Below are 7,225 nucleotides of genomic sequence, written 5' to 3'. Positions count from 1 at the left end.
TCCTAGTCGTCTCCATAACTTCTAATACACTAAAATTGGCACAGCAGGGGATCAGTGTATGACGAACACGATTCACTGGTCATGACATGAATAACGCAAAATACCTGTCGCTTACGTCATGAAACCCTTTCTCTCAGTCACGTCTGGCACATACCCGAATACCAGAGTTCATGTTATTCGGGTATGTGCCACAGGTGATACAAAGTCTCAACCAACACACACACAGACACGCAAGGAAATTGATAATAATAATAATTGATGGGGTTTCCTGCCCCAGAACCACGATATGATTATGAGAGATGCCGTAGCGAGGGGCTCCAGAAATTTTAAATGCGAAGCATTTCTTAGCGAACCTCTGGCACTTTGAGCGTTTCTATCTACGTATCTATCTATCTATCTATCTATCTATCTATCTATCTATCTATCTAGCCGCCTACGTCTGGGCGCTCTCATGATCGCCTCCTTAACTTGGTGTAGACGAAAATTTGCATGCGAGGGTAAGAGGATTTGACGAATATGATTGCCGGGCCATGACATGAATAACGTTAAAATCCTGTCGCGTACGTCGTCAAACCCCTTTCCACTAGCACGTGTGGCAAATACCCGTTACCATGGGCCGCGGTGTATGGGTATGCGCCACAGGTGATTGACAGTTTATATCTACCCAGGAACGGCGAGAACAGACATGGTTACTTAAATGCTAAAGCGTTAAGGAAAACCAGCATCGGCAGCGTTGACTCAACGAATGGAAATAATGAAAATTAGGATCCCAGCAGGAATCGAACCCAAGCATTCTGCGTGGCAATCAGGTATTCTACCACTGAGCCACGCAAGGTCTATAAACTGGTTTGGAAAAACAGCCTACGCAGGCGTAAGATCGGCGCAACGTCAATTGTGGTTGTGGCGCTGTCTATCTAATTTTACAAGAAAGCAATAAACACTACATGATACTCCTACGATGTGTACTCCTACGATACACGCGTCATATCAGATTAACGTCTGTTGTTCCAGTGTTGGCTCCCCTTTTATAGCTGTCTAACCAGCATTACATTTGTATACCTATCATTCAGCAAGCTATATTGAAGCATTGCTCGACCCCGGAGGAATATATTAACGAAAGTTACATATGATATCCACATCACCGCACCGTAAAGTGCACTTCGCCCCCCAGAACGGCGCAGTGTCCTCTTCATTTCTTACAAGGTTGGCCGATGGCCTCATGGTGACCGAGGATGATGCCAGATTGACTGACAGCCGCTTTGTAGACTAGGCTACGCAGGCCACATACGCCCAGGTAGTCTACGAATACGACAAACACCATCCACTCATGTTGCTCTACGTAGCACTATCCAGACCTCCCAGCCTCGAAGGCCTATACCTTACCAACGCGATGGGCGGCTTCAGGTTCCGACATGTCACCGGCTCCGTCGACAGACAATTTGTCGACGAAATGACCGCGGCATCCACGAATTCCAGCAGCTCTACTATACCACATACTTCACTACACATGGAACCCCTCGTCACCACGATCACGACCGGATCCTATAACAAGTCATGACCAGCTGCTGGTGCTCACTGATCACGGTGATGATTCCCTTGTTCAAGAACTGTCAAGAACTTCTTGCACACATGTAAACGGGTTCGTGAAACGTGCGTGCGTTCTCGGGACATGTATAATCACTACATATCAGCTTACTGCTTCTGGTGTTGGTAATACCCACGTTGCATACCCAACCGTAAACAACACCTTATATAACACATATGCGGCACTTCAACATATATATGTGTGCGTATAAAATTTATACAAATTTTTAGCGTCATTTTGTAACATGTCGCTCAGAAAGAAAGTTACGCCAGAGTCTCCTACCCGCCGGACGCTTCGCATAACATCGACTCCCACGGTACGTGGCATCTGCCGAATTTTTGCCATCTGGTCTTTAACGTGCATCGATATCGCATAGTACACGGGCATCTAGCATTTTGCCTCTATCGAAATCCGACCACCACGGCCGGGATCGAACCCGCGACCTTCGGGTCAGCAGCCGAGCACCGTAACCGCTACACCACCGCGGCGGACGCAAGGATAGTGAGGAAGCTGAAGACTGAAGACCCCTGGAAGGACGCTCAACTACCATACACTCGTTCACGTGGTCCGCAACGTGGACCACGCCGTATAAGCAAACACTGGGGTCAATGCTTCCTACAAATAAACCTGCCGAGGGAGCCAGACCTCTCAACATTACCGGTGACTTCAACATTGATTTATCAAGACCCAACAACGCCTGGTCTTTATACTGTGCGAAAGAAGGTTTGAATATGGATAGGGCATCAAGAAACCTCGCTGCCACGTTCAGGACCGGAGGCATCATAGATCGTTTCATCGTAAGAGGCATCAAGGATTTCCACCAGCTGTGCTATACCACGCACTTCACTACACTTAGACCCTTCGTAGCCGCGATCACGAACGGATCCGATTAACAAGTCCGGTTCAGCTGCAGGTGCTCACAGATCACGGTGATGATGACCTTGTTCACGCACTGTCGAGAACCCCTTCTACACATACACACGGGTCCGTGAAACGTGCGTGCTTTCTCCGTCATAACGGAGAAGTATAAGCATAACAACTTTAACGCAACTGTAACAACTGCAAGTGTGACTGTAACAAACGTGCAGTGCGTCTGCGCGTGCCACTCGGCTGTGTGTACATCCAGGGAAACTTTCCCGAATGAAGCTTAGTTGCAAGTAACGCCTGTCCCGTGCATATATGTTTCTTCTTTGTGCTGTTAGGATTCGCGCTATCCAGTATTGAAGAATATAAGCACTACATGTCAGCTTACCGCGTCTGATGTTTGTAACACCCATGTTGCTGTTGGCATTGTTACGCAACTGTAAACAACTGGTTATATAATACATATGTGACTCTTTAACATATGAGTGTGCGTATACCACTTTCACATTTCTCTAGCGTCATTCCGTAACGTTTCGCTCAACGTAAAGAGAGAGAAATAGATGAAAAGGAAGAGGCACAGTCACAATCCCGCGCATGCTTCGCATAACATCGATTCCCACGGTACGTGGGATCTGCCGAATTTTTAATTGAAGGACTATTTCACCCTGTGAAGGTTTATGACCAGGGAAGCTGTTAAGCGCACGGCAAGGAGGTGGCACAGAATTCCGAACCGTACCCGATCACACACCGCGCAACTATATCTGAAATGCATATCTAGAAAGTCCGTTTTGAATTTTGCGTATGCGCCTTTAAAAGGCCCCTCACCACCCGGCGTTCAAAGACGAGGGAGTGGTTTCCTGCTCGCCATCGCTACCCTTCCTACAGGCCATATCTCCCCCTCGCCACTTATTTCTTAAAATCACGTGTACCATGTCAACACTAAGCGCTAAGCCCATCGAAATTTCGCGCTTGTCGGCTACACGCTGTTATCTCCGTTTACGCAGTCGAGCACACAGAAAACGAAGTGAAATCGGTTGATCGCGCACGATAGTCATGCGAGGAAAGGAAGAACGGATGGGTGACAGCATGCCAAAGCAGTGCAGGAGACAATTCACGTCTGATATTTCGGGTATATGAACCAGTCGAGAGTATGCGCTATACAGACGTCACGGGAATCACTGTTCTGCGTCACGAAGTGTGCCAGAAAGACGAGAAACGCTAGGAGAGAATATTGCGCTCGTGTTTTGTGTTTTCTGCGGCTGGTGAGGAGCCCTTTAAGGTTTTCCGTTTGAGCAGCGTGCGTCTCTCTGCCGCATTCTCTGTTTCGCGACATCTGTCGTCTTGCCGCATGCGCTTGGCGTTTTGTGCACGATCTTAATTGGTGTTTACCGCCCGTGTGTTTCTTTTTCCTTCATATTTAGAAGACCAGTGCTGAGTATTGGGTCTTGCCCAATTTCTGGGGCCTATAGATTTTGCTCGCTAACAAACCAAACGGTGCTTTGCCGATGTACGACCAAGACTAGAATAGGTATGCATAATATACACTAAGCGTAATATTGATAGCCTTGAACGTATTCAAAGAAAGGCTGTAAGATTTATATAGAACGAAATTCCCTCGTTAGACTCACCCTCCATTTTAATGCAAGCCAATTACATTCATCTATTACAAGCACGAAGGCAAAATTCTAGATTAGAATTTTTTCCCAACTTTTGAATAACGAGCTATACCCAAGATCCATCCCCGTATACAACACTCCTAACTAGAAGGCCCACATCACCTTCAAGACGGCCTGACCCCATATTTTGCTCGCACGGACCTATTTATGTTTTCTTATTTCCCAAGAACCGTATTAGTGTATGGAACTGCCTTACCAAACTGAGCGATCAGATTGCAAAATATTCAGCATTTATTTTTGTTCTTTCAGGGATGCTTTTTTTATTTGCATTGACCGCCCTCTGGCCACGCTGCCAAGTCCGCAGTGTTGAATGAATGAATGAATGAATGAATGAATGAATGAATGAATGAATGAATGAATGAATGAATGAATGAATGAATGAATGAAATATACAGTTTTGCTGTAAAGTTAAATTGTCGGGTGATACGTGCCAAAACCACGAAATAATTATGGCACCCGCCATGGTAGCTTAGCACGTAGTGTCTCACGCTGCTAAGCTCAGGGTGCGGGTTCTATTCCCGACCACAGCGGCCCCATTGCGATTGGGGCAAAATGCAGAGAACACCGTTGTGCTTAGGTGTAAGTGCACGTTAAAGAACCCAGGTGGTCGAAATTAATCTGGTGGCCCCCACTACGGCGTGCGTCGTAAATAACTAACAACTAACAACTAACAAACGCGTAATCTATGTCCTCCGAGCATTCGGAAGCGCCCTTCTCGACTCGCTAAGCCTACAGCATCGATTATTTGAGTATGGCTCTCCAAAACGGGGCTGAATCGGTACGAATACTTTGCTGTCGAAGCTTAAGGACATGAATCTAAAGCAAATGGAAGCATCAGTTCGGAGCTTACACGCTACAGAGCACACGGCGGCCACTTGATAGATTCGAGGTGGACGACAACCGCTTTTGGCACTGCGGCCATGTTTTTCGGAGGCTTGCCGGCGTAGCTTGCCGTGCAAGTTGGACTGCTGTCGCGCGTGCGGCGAGGCCGACGTTCTGCGGCACCGCGCCGTTGCGGCAGGCTTGCCGCTAGCGTGAGCGGGCCCTTACGGGCCGCAGATGTCGATTCGCAAGCGGCAACACGACCAAGAACAGCAAGGTGCGCACGAACAGCTGTTTGCAGAGTAACCGGAAGTCGTCGGTTGTCGTTCGGCCAATCGCAAGCATCGAAACTGATAACGTCATAGTTTCACTGGTGATGTCACACATGTCAGTGGCGGGAATGGCGGGGACCGGAAAGGAGAAGCTATTGTTTTTTCGAAATTGTGGCGCGCCCGCGACCTGTAGCGCTGCGGCGTGTGGCATCGTTGATCGCGACGGCATTCTGCACGCGATGCGCTTGTTCACTTGAAATGTTTGGGAAAATGTCGGAGGGGGTTTAGGGGCCCTTTAATGCCGGACAGACTAAAACGCAACCGCCAGGTCGCTAGCGTAATTACACATCCACGCCTTGCGGTTTGATGAGCTCCGTGAACTCATCTCGAACCGAGGTGGTCTGGCACGGCGTGTCCCCGTACGGGTCCCATCACGTTGGCGATCCCTTGAAGGCGTGCGCGCAACACAGGGTCCATACCGGCACGATTCGTAGGGGCACGGGCTGGCACGGCAGGACGGCAGCCACACCGGTTAGTCAACGAACAGTGCACCCAGATACCACACAGAGTTGACGGCGAGCTGGAGCATCGGAGTCGCCGGAGTCGCGGCAACCGGAAGTAGACGCTGTCTCGAACAGCGCGTCAGCGGTGACGTATGCCACGCGAGATGAGGAGGGGCATTCAGCGAGGAGGGCAAAGCGGTTTTGGAAGAGGGTAACGTAGGAAAGAGGGAAAGAAGCGATCGTCGCGTTTCGATCATCAAACGCGTGTAACTCCGCTATTACGGCACCGTTTCAAAAAATTCTCACGGCTACGTGTTCGTTGTAAACTCGAGCACAACTTCCTCACCTCAACTAAATTTCGACCGCTGGGTGGTTTAGGGGCCCTTTAATGGACTTATACATGGCATATTAAATAAATAAAATGGAAAATAAAAGCATTTCTGATTTCTTTCTGATATTGTAAGCTTTTTTGGATATGTCGGTCTTGTGCCTGCATTTCACTGGGGTTGATTATGTTCCACATCAACATAATGACAACATCATACGCCTTTACCAAATGCAATATGCTATCCAAATGTCGTGGTTTAGATTACCGCCTTGCCCAAAGAAAACCTACTATTTATAGCATTTGCTAGTGCGCCTTTTTTTTCCTCAACATGTTGAGGTAACTAACACCTTGACCTGGTTCACCTTTCACTGCGGCAGATTTTATGGGGACACACCAGGTATTTTGCCGTAGGATCGCTGTGAGGCTCCGTGTAAAGTCAAAATGTGAAAAGATCTCTGCGCGTGGTAGTGAGTGAGTGAGAGAGTGAGTGAGTGAGTGAGTGAGTGAGTGAGTGAGTGAGTGAGTGAGTGAGTGAGTGAGTGAGTGAGTGAGTGAGTGAGTGAGTGAGTGAGTGAGTGAGTGAGTGAGTGAGTGAGTGAGTGAGTGAGTGAGTGAGTGAGTGAGTGAGTGAGTGAGTGAGTGAGTGAGTGAGTGAGTGAGTGAGTGAGTGAGTGAGTGAGTGATGGAGTGAGTGAGTGAGTGAGTGAGTGAGTGAGTGAGTGAGTGAGTGAGTGAGTGAGTGAGCCGTGACGGATAAGGCTTCACTGAAGAAGTGGGACGATGCGCGCTGACTTCCCAGGCGCGCATAGGGTGAGGTCAGTGAATCGCAGCGCAGGGAAAGCAGTGGAGTTCAAAATACTTTTGTAGGTGAGGGTTATATTATGTAAAATTTGTCGTAGATAAGTCGGCTGATAGGCCTCCAACGCTCAAGTTTGCGCAGCGCCGTCCGCCGCCCCAGCGGAGAGAGGGGAAAACTCCGGTAGCTGGGACGGGTCGCTCTTGCTTGGTTTTCCCATCGCGCGCGCGGAGAACGTGCTCCCCGGGGCTTTTATCTCGCATTTTTCACGCTATGGGTGCCGTTCCTTCGTCGTACTCGAAAGCAGGCACGCAGTCCTGCTGCATTGTGAACTGTCACAAAGTTTTAAAAATGTCGAAGAGCCGAAAACTTCCTGTCA

This window comes from Rhipicephalus sanguineus, chromosome 10 (assembly GCF_013339695.2).
Source record: "Rhipicephalus sanguineus isolate Rsan-2018 chromosome 10, BIME_Rsan_1.4, whole genome shotgun sequence".
Taxonomy (NCBI): domain Eukaryota; kingdom Metazoa; phylum Arthropoda; class Arachnida; order Ixodida; family Ixodidae; genus Rhipicephalus; species Rhipicephalus sanguineus.
This window is presented reverse-complemented; position numbering follows the sequence as displayed.